Source organism: Temnothorax longispinosus, chromosome 1 (assembly GCF_030848805.1).
Source record: "Temnothorax longispinosus isolate EJ_2023e chromosome 1, Tlon_JGU_v1, whole genome shotgun sequence".
NCBI lineage: Eukaryota > Metazoa > Arthropoda > Insecta > Hymenoptera > Formicidae > Temnothorax > Temnothorax longispinosus.
In genome coordinates, this window is record NC_092358.1 from 10,387,274 (window position 1) to 10,404,619 (window position 17,346).

Sequence of the window (17,346 nt, forward strand, 5' to 3'; positions counted from 1 at the left end):
ACCGACTACTGATATCCGTCCTCGAACGTACTTCCTTCCGGACGTAATAATCCGCGAAGAAATCTATCCAAAATATCCGTTCAACTGATCCGTTTTGCATGTGAATTTCGTCATTTAGCTTCGAGAATTTTCGTCTACCGTGTAATACGGTTTCTTATCTATCTATCTCTCGATTACTGGCATGCAGTTACGCGTTTCGCATGGAAATGTACTGCAAGTGAGCGTGCAAGGACGGCGTCTTTCGTAGGTGCGGACCCGTTTTCTGTTTGCCGCGATGTGCTATACATATATCGAAAATAAAACGCGTTCGTTCGATTTTTGCTTACCGCCGTGCGAGAACTAGTCCCGTGCCTCGTCATGCGTGCGTTTCCTCGGTTCTCTTTTCTTTGGCGAGCGTCATGGAAAAAAAAAGAAATGTCTAGTCCCTTTCGCTTTCGACCGGCCACTTTGGACGGTTACGTTGTATAATAGGAGACAATCTCTATTCGCCAACTTGAAAAGTGATTTTAGATATAAGCGATTTTAAGCTGCTTGACCAGTTGTTATGCGCACATTCGCCCAAGTTGGTTCCAAATTCCACTTTATTTATTTAATTTATATTTATTCTAGTTATTCTATTTATTTATATAAATTTCATTTCAAATTGAGCGCTTTGGGATATTTTTCGTCGCATATTTTGTTTGGGCGAATTGATTACTTCTCAACAAAAATTACGAGTCACTCATATATAGCTTTGAAACAATTAGAAATTGACCATAAGGAATTTTAGTCACAAATTAAATATCGAAAGAAGAAATAGGAAAGAACACAATTAGTCAGTAACGGACATATCGCTTCAATAGTTTTTTTAGATGAAAACTTGATTTTAAGAGCGGTAGCTGAAGTCCGCTGAGAGGCCGACAGGTGTAAGCAAGTGTTAAAGCGTGACAAGCGAAACCACAGCGACGGCGAAACAATCGGATAGAATCGAGAGAGAGAGAGAGAGAGAGAAAGAGAAGAGAGGCTGAGCGATCGCGCGCGGAAGAAACCCGGAAGGAACAGGTCCTCCTCATCTGACGCCGGCAGGATCTACGCTAGCCAGGTGAGCACAGGTGAGTATACTCGGCCCAGTGCACGGTCGGCCGTCGGCACGGCAAGAAGCGCGTGTGTGGAGAAGCCGATAGGCCGAGGAGGGCCTCGTGAGAGAGTGCATTCAACTCACGCGGGGAATCGCGGTATCGTGAATCAGGAATCGCGTGCGACGCGTACGGCGTACCTACGGCGTACGGGGCGTACGCGGCGAACGACCGACGCGACGGCGACGACGCGTCCGCAATACTTACTCGGCGCGGGAAGGATCGTGGAACATGTCTGGGACATATCGCCCCGGTGGACACGCATTACCGGTAAGTGCAAGTCGGATTCGTCATGACTTTTCGCCGTCAGCTCGCGGCTATTTCGACATTAGTCTCGGTCGTGGTGAGCGCAGATCCATGAAATACGAACGCGCGTGCCGCGTGACTCTCGCAATGGTTTCTTAACTAGCGTTCTTGTACAATGGGAACTTTTTGCATACGCGAAAGCACGTTTTGTTTATCCTTGCAGAGAAACACAGTTCTGTAAGAACATTCTAATACGTAAAGTCTACTAATTTGCGCCAGATATATAGAATTGTACTAGTTTTGCGCCAGAGGATAGAGTTCTACTCGTTAATTTTATGTGCCACTTTTTAAATATACATATTATGTATACTTTAATATACATTATATACGTGTGTGTGTCTTGATTTTTCAAAAATATATTCACGTATAAATTATAAATTCAATCCTGAATTCTCTGACATGAATTATAGATCCTCTAAAGTAGGTTTAAGGAAAATAGCCGATCAGTTTTTATTATAAGCGTTTTAAATGATTTAGAGCACGCTCTACTAATAACTAATTGTAGAATAAATAAATTGTCAATGATTTATTTTACACAAAAGATCTTCGTGTAATATGTACTCACGTAAAGCCTAATTCTCACACTCCTCACAGGTTTTACATATGAGTGTAGCCTGATTTTTTAATATATTAAGACAGACCTTTTTTAGACAATCTGCGAATCGTATCAAATTATAAGAGAGTTCTATTTAGAACTTTATATGTACTGTATTTTATGAAGTGTGCATTTCATATATATATATTAATTGTCATTTCAAATAGTTTTCGTATTACACGGCACGTAATATTACAAATAGAATGCTATTATGAATTTCGACACGAATTATAAATCATCTATAAAATGGACTTGATATAAAAAAATATAATTTTATAAAAAATATAAAACAGATCGTAATAAGTCCAATTGTCATTTTCTCAAATTTTAACATCAGACACGCTTCATCTCAATTATAAAAAAATGTGTTTTAAAGACCGATGAAAAATCAATGTGCAGTTTCCTGAGTTTGGAAAAAGTATAAAAAATTCGCAAAATATTATTATTATTAGGCTGCCAAGATTCAAACCTTATATGGCAATTTTTCCAGTTAATTGTAATGTAGGTATATTACAACGCGTGTCCTATTTCACTTATTCTTATAAAAAAAATGTTCTAATTAACAATTATATTAAAATTTATGTAAAGCATCTAATTTTACAATGTACCGAACGACATTCTGAATTTTCGCACGCTCGCGGTCTGCCCGAAAGCAGGTTACGGGGCTAGCGGCTTGGCGAAGTAAAAAAATAAAAAATAAAAGGGGGGCGGGAGAATAAGATAGGAAGGATCCTTATTCCGCGCGCGGCGATCGAGCGTAGAAGCGCCGCTTGAATTTCAACTCGAGCTGCCGCTCGCGCACCGTTTATAAACAGCCGCAAGGTGGAGTGGATCGAAAGCGCGGGTCAGCGAGCGCTCTCATTTTGCGAAACTTCTCGAGAAGGTGACGAGGTCAAGGTTCGCCGTCGTCAAAGAGATTCGCGCCGGTAGATGAGAGCGGAAGGGAATACATTAAAAAGTATAATACCGGATCGGCAATGCATTTGTGTCGCTTGTTGGAAAACGCATACACACACACACACACGTGTGTGTGTGTGTGTGTGTGTGTGTGTGTGTGTGTGTGTATATATATATATATATATATATATATATATACTTTTGATTGAAGATTGAAGATATGTCAATTCTAAGGAAATTATGGTGAGATTATAAGAGACAATTATTTTCTTGAAATTACATTATGAATATAACAAATGAATATAATGAGACAATGTATATAACATTAGTGGCACTTTATTTTCCACAAATGCGTTAAATGTATAAATTATACAAATTATTGTATAAAAACATAAATACTGTAATACTCATGCTGCGTTAAATTCTATGTCATTAGACCATTTAACAAAGACACAAATATGCTTTTACAATTTTATATAGTCCATATAATATAATTTTATACAAATAAATTAACGGAAACATATATTTTTTATCTATGGAAAGCTAATGGTTCGATAAATATTTATCAATTTTTAAGCTTTAGTTTTAAAAGTTAAGATAGACGAAAATATGTCCCTAGGAAGCTATAAAAGTACAACACTAAGTTTAGTTTATCTTAAAGTTTATCTTGAAGTAGTAAATCTATGACATGATACAATTTGAAGTTGCAAGGAACAATGCGATAAATTGTTATCGCTCGGTACTGTACGACTTCCCTCTGTCACACTCATCTCTAACGTACAAACTTTGAATCAAGACAACGATATAGCTATAACGGGCCATTTTAAAATGGCAATATAGGTACACGGATAGTTTTATCAATTTTAAATTCATGAGATAAAAATACCAAATTTTATATTTTTATTTTCGGCTACGTTTTTACGAAAATATTTCAACGTGCAATAATTTTACATGCAATTATCTGAAAACGATGTAAAAACGTAAGAAGCTTTTACGACAACAATTTTTATAATTTTATACAAGCTATCGAGTTATAATCGCGATTATAGTATCATAATTGCTGACATGATTTTTTATGAGAAAACGAATAAAAGTAATAAATAATCTTTCTTGATCGTTTACGCTCCGAGAGAAATAATTTTGTACATCGCATGCCGATTGCTTACGTATCGCATGCCTATTTAAGACGTTTATTGCAAATAATTACACAATATCGCCTTCTGGATACAACCCGTTAACAAAACCGACGTTACTTAGATTCGTCCGGAGTGTGTAACGTTTGTAAGTGCCTTGTTGGATACAGACCCCCGCGTGTTTGCTCGCGGGATTCTAACATCTTGTTAGAGAAACTTGGATGGCATATGTTTATCTAAACTTCGCTGCGCGCGCGGTAACATTATGTCTCCTCGTGAGAGGACTTATTATTACGTGCGCGGGTTAAACGGTACTGCCATGCCGGTGCAACCGGCGGCAATTACCGAGCCACTCGGTTAGCCTTGCAAAGACGTCGCAATATACAGGCCAGCGCGCTTACTTGATATCCGCATGAAAGACCGGAATTCAACACACGGTTATCCGGACGCGCATCGCTATTGCGCGTTAAGGAATATCGTAAGCAAGTTGTCGCAAGCGCCAAGCTTGCGTAGAGAGAAGGCGCGGATATTAACTTCGGTTAACCCCTTACCCCGGAGTGCTAACTGCAATTTACGCAATAAACTGATATGAGATGGGGGGGGAGAGGGAGAGAGAGAGAGAGAAAGAGAGAGAGAGAGAGAGAGGGAGGGAGGGAGAGGGAGAGACAACATAAACTATAATATATTATATTACATATGCATGTTCGATTGTATAGTGATATCGATTTGATAGTAATTGATACCCCGCGCGAGAATTCTTGCGGGAGTTGCGGTTAACGTTAACAATTCTAGAATAGCTATCGACCCTATCCACACTCTGGCCGACGTAAGTATCAGCTCGAGAGCTACACCAGAGCTCGCTATTGCCCGGCGGTTGCATTACATTTCGATCGAATTTTTCGTCACTCGCACTAATTGCGTAATTCCATTGCAACCGACCGGATCCGCGGGCACCGATGGAAATTGTGGTATATAGCGATCGATCTGGGTCCCGTCCTAACTCTTCAATGCACGTGCAAGCGAGCATTTCGCTCCCGTGGCATTCTCTGCGAAAGGGCACGTGGAAAATTCACACGCGCGCGTTCTTCCGCACCTGCCGTGCGAAGTGATTCCGTGATGCTCGAAAAGCATTATCCGCGGCATTTGAGGATCCGGAAATTTTTTATTAAATTCCCCGAGAATCTTGTGCGATATGATTGATTTTCACATATCTGCCACGATATAATCGATGTTATTTAATCTTCTAATTTCGCAACGCTTCCTAAATTGGTTTTTAGTTTAATGTATTTTTTTTAAACTCACGTGTACTCTTTTTGTACTTTTAATTAAGTTAGAATTTGTTTTGTTTGATAGAAATTGAGATAAACATTTGTTTATTAACCTGTTTTATATTATTTAATTATATAGTTTAATTTTCGTTTATAAATCTTGTAGGAAAAATTACTTTTGTCAGCAGCTTTAATAATTGGTGTGAAGCAAAATTATGCAGGATTTCCCAGTACATTGCTGAACAGGGTTAATGCCTGCTGGAATTCGGTCATCCGTAGTGCCAGCTGACACGAGTGCTGATATCCTAAGACTCCACGCATGTATCCATCAGGAGATCCGGCGAAAATTTCAAGTCGCCAGCATTCTTGGATATTTCTTCTTGATTAAATGTTTTGCAATTCGGCAACCAAGATTATTTAAATTTGTATTTTATAATCATATTTTAGTTGCTGTCAAGTTGTTGAAATTAAAAAACTGTCATTTCATAATGAATATCACTGAGCCGTCAAAACTAATCAAATTGTCGATTTTTATAATGTTGATTTATATAAATACAAGTATATATTTTTCTCTTGCACTATGTATCAATAAAAATAGTGAGTTTGTTTTATAATATAATATAATTTATTTCATTCTATCCATTCACATTACAAAATAACAGCTTCAGCAACTTCTCGATTGTCATTCTGTATATATTTATACTGCATATAAATATATAGTAATAATTGAAATATGCATTTTGTACATATAGGACATTGTTTAATTTATTGTCTCCACTCTTTCACAAATAGGAATATGGATTGCCGCGGTTATTATTAATCAGTCATTAAACGCATCATTCACGTATTTGATTGATCGCGAGGCGGAGTTTCGAGAGCACAATATCTGTATCAATATTGTTTGCGCTCGGCGCTTGAGATACCTACCGAATCGAGTGCATCGCCGAAGCTTCGTTCCGCTAAATCCGACGAAATCCTTCCTTAGTCCGCGCGATGATCCGCTCGAGCGTGTCACTCCTCGCGGCGGCGTATTCACCGATGATCATTCAAGCATGACGCGCGACGGTCCAGCATCGCGGTCCACTATCATGGTCCAATGATCTTTAGTATAGTTTCTTATCCACTTCGCTCACGTCTTATTTCTGAATATTCTTAAACGTAGACGCGGAAACCAGATCGAGATCGAGAACTAGTACTGGAATCTAGTGTAGACGAATCTGGAATGATGTTTGATCGCTGCTGCAAGATTTCTGAGAGGCTAAACGGACTAGAATGTCATATAACTTTACCAAATATCTAAAATCTAAGGGACCAGAGGCGGCAGGACCAGTATGGTCAGTATGGTCAGTACATACCATACGTGAGATTTTTTTAGAATATGGCGTGTACTATATATGAATTTTAGGTTCACATTTTTTTAAATAAGAAAAAATATAGATAAAGATACTTTATTTATCCCAAGAGATCTTAAAGGGCGTTTTTTTTACATTAGGGACGTACCCAATCTTGTACATCTTTCCAACACCTCCTCTTATCCAACACACATGGCGTTTTGTAGGGACGTACCCAACCCTTTACAAACTTATATCGTTCTTGTCCCGACCTGGCCATAGCGGCCCCTTACATCCTTTTTCCCTCCCTCCCTTCCTCGCTCTTTACCTTTTCCCCTCTTCCTTCCTACACCCTCTCTATCCCATTCCTTCCTGTCCTATACCATTTCCCATTCCTCCCTCTCCTCCATCCACTTCCACTCTCTGTCATCTATGCATATTCTCCTATTCGTTACTCGTACTTTTCTTCCCTTCGCCCTCTCCTCTTTCGCCTTCTCCACAATCCTCCACCTCATCTTCCGCTCCTCCATCGTTAAATCTTCGTCCACCCCCACCTCCCAATACCTCCTTATATCCCAACTCTTTTCCAAAATCTCTTCCCTATCCCTTTCATCCTCTATCTCTACCAACATTACTATTCTCCCCCTTCTCCCTTCCTTTCCTGAACCCCTTTCACCCCCATCCTTCTCCCTAACACCCTCTCTGCTATACTCTCCATCAGTTCTCTCCTCTCTTCTGAATCTCTCCCATCCACCCTCCTCCAAATCAAGTTTCTTTTCCTTGCTTCCCTCCTCTCACGCTCCTCCTCCCTCTCCTTTCTTTCTCTCTCTTCTCTTGCCCTTTCTCTCTCTTCCCTTTTCCTGCTTACTTCCTCCTCCCTTCTCCTTACCACATCCTGACCTTCTCCCTTTCTATTCCCTTTCTCTGCCTCCTCTTCTACCACCGCTTTCACTCTTCTTTCTCCCTCAAGCTCTTTCCACCTTTCTGGCTCCAATCTCCTCTTCGTTATATCCTCGATCCATCTCTTCATCCTCTCTCCTTCCCCCTCTCTCTGAACCTTCCTTTCCTTCTTCTTGCACTCCCCCAAATCCTCACCCCTTTTCTCCTCCTTCTCGACTCTTCGCTCTGCTCTTTCCTTCATCTCGCTCTCCGCCCTCTTCGCCCTTTCCACCTCTTTCTTCCTCTCCTCTGCTTCCATCCCCAGCTCTTCCCACCATCCCTCTGACCCACACTCCTCTTTCTTCTGCCGCACTACTTTCTCTTCCCCCTTCTCGCTCGGCTGTCTCTCCTCTATCCTCCCGCTCGTTCCCGTCCCCCCCTCTCTGCCCTCCAGTAACTTCCTAATCTTCTCCAGCTCTTCCCCCACCTTCACTATCCTCCTCGTCAACTCCTCCACACACTCCATATCCCCCTTTCTCCCTGACGTCCCACTTTCTTCTCTCCTTTCTCTTCCTTCGCCCTTCGCACGTTGTCCCGTCGCTCTTTCTATCTTCTTCCTCCGTTCTCCGATCCTGCCTCAGTCTCCTCTTCCGCCACTCTTTACCTTTCTTCTCCACCTACAAGCAAACTTTTCTCAACTCCTACCTTTTGACCCTTCCTCTTTCTTTCTCTCTTTCTCCTCTAACCCTCGTACGTGTAATCCGCTTTTCTCCTTCTCCCTTACTTTATTCTCTCCCTTTGCCTTCACCTACTCCTTTTCTCCCTTTCTTCTACTCTTTTCCTTGCTTTCCTTTGATGCCTCCTTTTTACTTTTCCGCGTCTCCGTCTCTCAGTTTCACTCTTCGCCTTACTACACAGTACACATCACGTGCTTTCGCGTGCGCTCACCTCGCTCAATCGATCTATCGATCTCCATCGCTCTTCTCTCATTCGCTGTCGTGCCACGCGCGTTGCGTACCCGCCTTAGCCTTTTGTCTACTTAGGGATCCTTTAATGAGGGATGGGACAAAGCCGTCATTAATGGGAGCGGAAGTGACGGCAGGCATTACGCGTAATTTTTGAATAAAACAAAATAACTGTATCAAAAATATGTCTACATAAATTCAATTTTAATTGAGGAATTATTTCAATTAAATTGAAGTAAATAAATAAAACTTAATTAAATGAAATAAATTCCGTAAATTAAGAAATTAAGTAAATAGTAACAAACAATAAATACTGATAAATTTAATTTATCACAAAAAGTTAATAAATGCAGTAAATAATGCAATAAATAATTTTTTTGATAAATTTAAGAGTTTTTATATAAATTTAGCAAATTTGTAAATTCAATAAATGAAAAAAAACAGAACAATTTTGAAAATAATTTTTATGCAACACGTGCATGGAAAGTGCCCCATTACGCACGCTACGCGTGCGTGATAGATCACTTTCCAGGCACTTGCAACATAAAATAGGGAGTGTAAGTCGTATGTGTAAAGATGAAAATTCCCGGGTGCGGAGTTTACGCTCGCTTCTCGCGCCATCTCTTCCGTCGTCGGTATCTCTTCTAAATAAGAAAAAATATATATAAACATAAAATATATAATAATTACGTATATAAATGCATTTAAATATACTTAAAATGTTTGGATAAATAAAATTGTTATTTTCACTGTGTTCACGGAAAAAAAAATTGAATATTGCCTGCCTCCCCCTCTTCCCTCTAGAGACCACCATTATATGTGAGGATTTTCTGTTCTGTCGTCTCTTAAAAAGACCGAGTTCGCTGTATATCCACCGAAGTTATTATTTGAGAAGATTATTTATTGAAGTTTGTGTTTCTCTGTATTATTTTTCTTCCTTGTGGCGAGTTGTGGCATAATTCACGTCGACATGTCGAGAAATCGAAATGTCAGATAATAGAAAGTCGATATAATATATGGATTGTACGATATATCTGCATTGTATGTACATACAATCTAGACAATAAGATAAAATGTTATTAGAATGTGCATGCGTATTATTCGCTATATTATTAGAATATCATCTCTCTGTCTTTCCTTTCAAAAACTAAAACTTGGAGACTAAAATTATATTTTGACAAAACACATTTTTTGCTTTAAGAGGATCTTCTTAAAAATAAGCAATTTTGGCAATAAGCAACTCAGAAAAAAGGAATATTCTTTATTTGAAAATATCTTTAGTTTTAACGTGAAAATCTTGAAATGAGATTGTATAAACGAAAAAACTTGCTTGAATAAAGCATTTCATTCAAGCAAGTTTTCTTACTTCTCATTTTATACATATAGTTCAACAAGAAAAAAAGTTGAAATAAAACGTTGAGATTCTTATAAGAAGATTATAAATTGTTGCGTATGTACGAAACAATAAATGCGTTAATTTAAGTATATAAGTTTTGATTTGACACTTATTTTTTTCTTGCAACACAGGAGATGTTGGAAAGTAGACGCTAGGCAGTCTCTCATGCGTTTATCTCGCTTTCGATAAAAGAGATAACTCGCTTCTAGATCTAATTTTGCTCTCCATATGGAACCAGTTATGTAATTGGTTCAAATAATATTGCTGATTGTGCGCGTATGTGTGTTCTTGCGTTAATAATACTCTATCGAACCGTTGGATCTTCAAATATAAGACAATGTGGCTGTAGAATAAGTATAGCTCTCACGTCTTTTCGTACGTTTATTTCATTTTCAAGCGGCATGACCTGAGATAACTCAGATAACGTCCTTGGATACGACCGCCATTTCGGAATAAAGTGTAATCAGCCGCGACGGATAATACCTCCTTGATCCGAGCGACGCCGCTATGAACGGAGAGAGCGTCCCCTTGAACTCTGAGACGATGAGAGGAAAGTTCGTCGTCGGATAAAGTGAAAAATCGACGCGGATCAGTGCGAGGCACTTTCCTCGGTGCTTTCGATTGATTTTAAAGTGCGCGAGACGTTGCCGTTCGAGAAAAGCGCCGACATTGTCCGGCACAGCAGGCACCTCACGATTTATCGTAAATCGCGAGAAAGAAAAATAGTATAGTATTCCCGCGTTGTACGGCGGCCCGCTTTTCACACATTCCGGAGTCAATGGTGAGAAGAATATTCACGAATAACGAACACATTGGGAAACGTATTCACGGGAATAATAGTTATTAATACCTGTACAACATTTTTATTTGTCCATTAATGATTAAACTATTAAACATTTATTAAAAATTATGAAGTTTTGATTCTTGAATAATGATTACGGATATAATCGTCTCTTTTAATTCGCTAGAATTTGTTTCCTATTTCCAACATTAACTGCATGTCTTTACAACTAATTGTAAGTAGGGGAGACCGGGGCTAGTTGGCACACGGTAACTATATTGTAAAAATGACAAAAGATAATATACTGCATAAAAATATAGCATTTCCGCACAAAAACATTGCGATAACATTTCAATTAGTTATTTTCAAGCTGAGTAACAGAAAATATTTTTAGTTTTGTATAAATAAATCAGTGCCGATATATTAAGTAAAATAAATCAGTGATATATTATAAATGTTATTATATTTATAAATCTGGTCATTATATCATAACTCTTTAAAATCTTTACTTTAAAACATTTTTTTGCTTGAGCAATAATCAAAATATCTAAATATGACAAAACGGAGCTTGTTGTGACGGGATAAGTTGTTGCTTTCTATTTATAATATCGACTAATTCCGTCGATATAAAACAACCTCGGCGCAACAGCGGCAGATATTTTGATCTTATATAAGATTTCACCGTTAACGTCTCTTATCATATATGTTTTTTAATAAATATATTATCTATATTTTAACTGGATCTTTCACAACTTTATCCATTGTAACAACGTACCCATAGGGCTAGTTTTTACAAATGTAGTCGCCTTATAATTTTTATTGATGCAACAAAATTAATTATACTATTCAGTTAAAAAAATTATTTTCGTGTTGTATAAGCATGCGGCTATTGAAAAATTCTTTTGCGGCTTGTATTTATTAGTTACATGTAAAAAATCATTTAAAAAAGCGTACCAACTCTCTAGCCCCGGTCTCCCCTATCTTTATGCTCAAATATCGCAAATCTCTGTTGAAGTCACGTCCATTTGAAATTCCAATGAAGGATAATCTTCCGCCATGTTCTCGCGCTTAATTTAACTTTCAAAGAGCTCTTTATTTATTATTCGATTAAGGAATATTGGCTCCTCGATATTTTTGTTAAGGAAAGATCTCGAAATTGATCGGGGAATCACAAGAGGCGCGATAAGGTAGGTCTGGGACATTTCGTATAGGTATAGTTGATGCTCACATTGGAAACACTCGTGGCGACTCGCAGCCCCCGCTGGCACAGGACGGAATTCTCTTAAATACTGATTCGCGTATCCGCTGCAGTTTCCACCTCGAGGTTCCTAAGGTCGGCGCAAATACCGATGCGGCATGGTGCGATGCGGTCGGACGATCGATTATTTCGACAGCTGTAAAACAATCGGCTTTCGCGTCGGCCTAAAAGTCATTAGGAATCGCTTTATCCGTAAACGGGGTCAAGGCTGGTGTACGCGGAATATACGACGACGGCGCTTCCAGCATTCGGTGACTTCGCGAATTTCAAAGAAGAGAAATGGAATACTTGATCGTATACAATATGCGAATAACAAGCATACCGTGCAATGCATCATACGCGGAATGTTGCACAAGAAAAACGGTCCCGACGATGACAGGCTTGCCATTTATATAAATAGGAGACCACGTCCACGTCAATGACACAATTCACATATGCGATACCTGCGTAATTTCGTTACTCGACGATGGCTTCTGGCGTTAGATATTTCCTTTCACTTTTACGTTCCGTAAAGTTTGGGCCGCACTGGCAACATTTTGTCTCTCTTGTATGTATGTAATCGGTAATTTCGATAATCCTTCTATCCCCTCCCCCAAACTGTTTGTTCCCGCCGCGCCGATCGCTTGTCAAAAGTCATGATGAAGGCAAGGGCAAGGAGTGCGAAGATGCGGAAAAAACAAAGTGGGAAAAGTCGCCTTTAGACGAGACGGCGCCGACGGTTATTATCTTTTCCCCATACGACAAACAAGTTGTGCAGCGTAACGGTCCAGAAAACGCAATAAGAGATACGAAAACACTCGGGACGAAATTCGCATTTAACTAAGAGCATTTAACAAGTGTGAACGAAGAGGATCTCTTAATCTCCGCAAACTGGTTCGCGCGCGCCGGGTCCCCCTTGATATCGATTATCTCATTAATTTTGCAATATGACAGGCGGAAATTAGCAGCCAGAGGTGAACCGAATGAAAGTGCCACCGAAGACTTTCTTGTCTTTTGGCACGCTCGATAATGTTATGCAAATGTCAATGTGGTGAAACTGTTCTTGCCATCACTTGCGAAAAGCTCATTATGCTAGCAGATAAATTCTATGGTCCGTCACGGTGAAATCTGTGTCTTATTATCTGGAATCGCGATTGCGCTATTGCGCTTGTTGTGCCGGCTGATTGATCTTCTCATACCTTGTGAGATACGTCTCACATCGCAATTGAAAGTAAAGCGGCCAATTAGATGCACTTTAAAGCTACAATTTGATAAAAAAAGGAGTAAGAAATGTGACATGAAAAGTCACTTCAGAATTGTTGCATTATAATTAACAGCGTGATGATTATAAAGTTGAATTTCATAATTATTAATTGCTATTCTGTTTTTCCTGTTGAATTATGAAAAATCTTGCTTTGAGAGAATTATACGATTTATTATTATTGCTGTAAAATGCGTATAAAATGCCCTTAAAAATCCCCTTTTTGAGCAAAAAATTTCAATTCAAAATTCTTTGAATTAAATAAGGTACCATTATAAAGGTTTATAATAGTTGATATTATTACTTGCAAATAAGCTATTACGTTACGATGTCTAATTTTCGAGATATCGTGGATTAAAGTTCCAGTTAAGTTGCCTAATTTGTCAATAGTAAACGTGTTTCTTTAAGTAAAATTGAACATTGCAATCATTTAGTTTCGACTACAATCACAATGGCAATGTTGAATATTGTAGCTTAGTTAAATTGTATGTCTCTGTGAATTTTTTAATATAAATCAGTCATTCCTTGTCTGCAATACATATTCTGGAACAACTATTGGTGCCCTAGAAAAGAAAATAAAGAAAAAAAGGAAAAAGAAAAGGAAGAAAAAAGGTGCAAATGCGAGGTGACAGTTGCAAGGTGACTGTTGCTGCTGCTGATGATGAAGGAAGAATTGTTGCAGGAAATAATTGCTTAGAAAATGACGAAACGCAATATGTGTTGCAGAAATTAATGCAGTTGCAGTCAAAAACTGGAATTTGCTTACATAACAAAAGGTTGTAGAATTACTCGAGAAATAGAAATAGAAACTTTTTGGCCCCCTAAAGAGAACGTTTGCGCATTGCACTGCAATACGAGAGAGAGTGTGTGTGCGCTAAATTGAATTCGATTTTCGAACACTACGTTGGGCGAAAGCTCGAAATTGACTTCAATGGATTTTAGTTATGAAATAATCAACTTTTATTATTTTATCTGTCTAAAACGGTTCATGGTAACATGATAAAAGTACATATATATATATATTTGTACATATATTTGTAATTAATAAAAATAAAAAAATAGTTTTATCTGATATTTATTTATATATTTTTATTTCTGCTCAAAAAGAGGAATTTTCTGGGCGTCACTCTTTGAATCGAGAAATTTGCGCTTATTTTTTGAAGATAATACGCCAGGATTAGTTAATTTCAATTTTAGATAGACGACAAGATCCATGAACTTGACGTGAATATCATAATAATGTAATGGACCTTCGGCCTTTCAAACGCCTGAGGATCTAAAGTCTGCAGGCTGTCAGCTATTACGTTGCGGTCCATCGGAGAGCGGCGCACCGATGGGGGGTCCCGAAGTGAAGGAAGTAATAAGGTTCCTTCGCGGTGCTACACAGCAAGCGGGGTAATGGTGGTCAGTGGCCGCGCTGAAAGCGAAAGGACGTCCGTGCTCCGCGCTCGAGAAAGGGGGGTAAATTAAGAGAGTAGGTATATACCTATAGTTGTGTGTACGTGCACTGAGCGGACATTTAGCCATTCCTTCCTCTCGCACGTTCGAGGCAGCGTAGCGGCGGATCGGATCACCTGAAATCGAATTCAAATCGCGGGGGGGAAACGGGACGCGAGACGGGGGGACGGGCGTGTTTCAGGTCGCAGGAAGTCTCTCCCTCGTTAAGGGGGGGGGAGACACAGGTGCGTGTACCGAAAGTGGCGATCATACACGGGCGATCAACATCCAGCCGCGGCCAATGCCAGTCACTTGTGAAACGTGAAACGCGAAACTGGGCGAAAGTTTCGCGCCGTGCCCACCGTGGTGGACAGCGGGAAGAGAGAAAGAGAGGGAGAGAGAAAGAGGGTAACACTCGGAGGAATCCCGGAGGAGATTTCATTCGACGGACGACCGTGTCGTACGCTAGCTTTCCATTATCTGTCTCGGGAAACGGGTCCGGGACGGTCACGACGGTGTGTCGCGCGGAGTGTGTCCTCGGAGTGCACGCGAGAGACCTTGGGTTTCCGGTGCGAGAACTGCATCAAAAGAACGGTTCGGAGCCGCCCGTTGCCACGCCGAGCTTCCGTTTCAGCAAGTTTGAGCAAGGTCAGTGAAGGATCGTGGGCACGTAGGATCAGCCATCTCGGCTGATTGGATTTTCGCGATTGTTGGCTTTTCGCGCGGTTCGAGAAGGGCCGTGATGGGCAGCGAGATAGTGTGTGGTAGAGATTCGCGGAGTCGCCTCTTCGTCAGCATCAACGCGACAATCGCTCTCGCCCGCGCCGCGCCGACCGCTCTCTGGTGCATCGACAGTGTGTACACTCGCCAGTCGACCGCGACAAATCTCTCGTTCACTCGTGAACGACGAACTAGAGCGAGAGTTTTGCCATTTTATCCACTGGCGAGCAAAAAAATGATATCGCGACCGACCTGATATTCGTCCGGTTTGGAAATCGGGGTTGCAGAAGCAAAATCGTACCCCGCAACTCTTTTTTCCAATATTGCGTTAGAAGCTTTGACAGTGAATCTTATTGTGAATTATTTCCGAGTAAAAATACGTCGGATAAAATATTTGAGAAACTTTTGGTAATAATTTTTTTGAGATCTCAAAAAAGAAAAGGGTTAAATCACTTATCGTTGCGTCGTAAAGTTTTCGATTTAAATTTAAAATTTAGGGAAAAATCGAGCAATTAAAATTTAAATTTGTACAAGCAGCTTTATCATAAATTCTGAAAAGTAAAAGTAACGTATGTGCTACTGCTTCTTCAAATAGTTTTTTATAACATTTGCGTGCAAGTGCATACAAATTATCGTCTCATGCACGACTCCTATTCTGGTCAATGCCGTTTGTCTCCCCGGTTGTACGTTGTCATCTCGATAATCGTTCGTTTCCTTTCTTTTCCCGTCAATAAAGATTTCCTCAGGTACTTATATGATCAAAGTGCAAAGTAGGCTGCTGCGCGCGATGGAACGGGCAGGTATATTGTCTATTTTTCTATCGGTTCGATGACGCCTGAAACCTTCATCCGAGCGTGACAGCTACCGTTCGCTCGCGGAACGCGAAATACGTAATAGCGAAAGTTTTCCTGCCACATTCCTGCCATTATATACATGTAGGAAGTAATATATATCACACACACATGTATATCACACACATGTGGCCGGTATATATCACGCGGTGTGTATATCGGTATATATCACCCGGGCCGGGTAAGAACTCGAAGGAACGTGCTCGAGAGAACATAAGGTCCTTTAGTATGCCCGCTTTTCGCGCTGATCACTCGAACTGCCCGAGAGTGCACTTGAACCGTCATTCGCACTCCGGACACTTTACGCAGCGCAGCTGCAGCCCCCTATATCATCCGTGCCTCAAACAGCTGATTTTTATTATTCGGACCGGCGCAGGTCGATATTTCTCTTTCCCGAGAAGCAGTTGGTTCATTTATAAATGGGCTACATTAAGTTTTATCACCACCCGACAAATTTCTCGCGAAGGCACGTCGTGCAGCGGAATTATTCTCAATTCGTGGCAAATATAACTCGTTGGTGAAATGCGAAATCTCCGTTGGTAATCGCGAGCGAAAGTTTTATCCACATTGAATCTTCTAAAAGACGTGTCGCACGAAGTTGTACTTTTCCTTATAAAAAGAATAACGGATGATGTCCTGAATATCTCATCGTACTCTCACTTGCTTATTTTATCTTCTTATACATAGATATAAGAAACATATTCTCGAGGATAAAATAAAGACAAGAAAGATGTAAAAAGATGATATATTTTTCTTTATCCGACTAATGAAAAGGTTGACTAAATGTTAATTTGATTTATGAGAAATCTGTTTTGGAAATTTATCATTTACTAATTAATATATTTTACACTAAATAATATGCATGTTTTATTCGTTCTTGACAGTAATTTCTTTTATTTATTCTATCAGTTAAAGGAAAAATCTCCATTTTTATAAAACAAAAATTTTATGGATTTGACATTAAAAATAAAAACATTAATACATACAATTTTAATTTAGTCTATATTATTTCTTTACTGAATAGTTCATGTAACATCAGAAAATTTTTTATGAAAACGATAAGTTTTTAAGATTTTTTCTTTCAGCATAATTTATGATTTAGCAGTATTTAGTAAAATAGAGTGCATATTCTAATTTGTTTTCAGTCTTATCTATTATGCGGCCTTTCAAATAA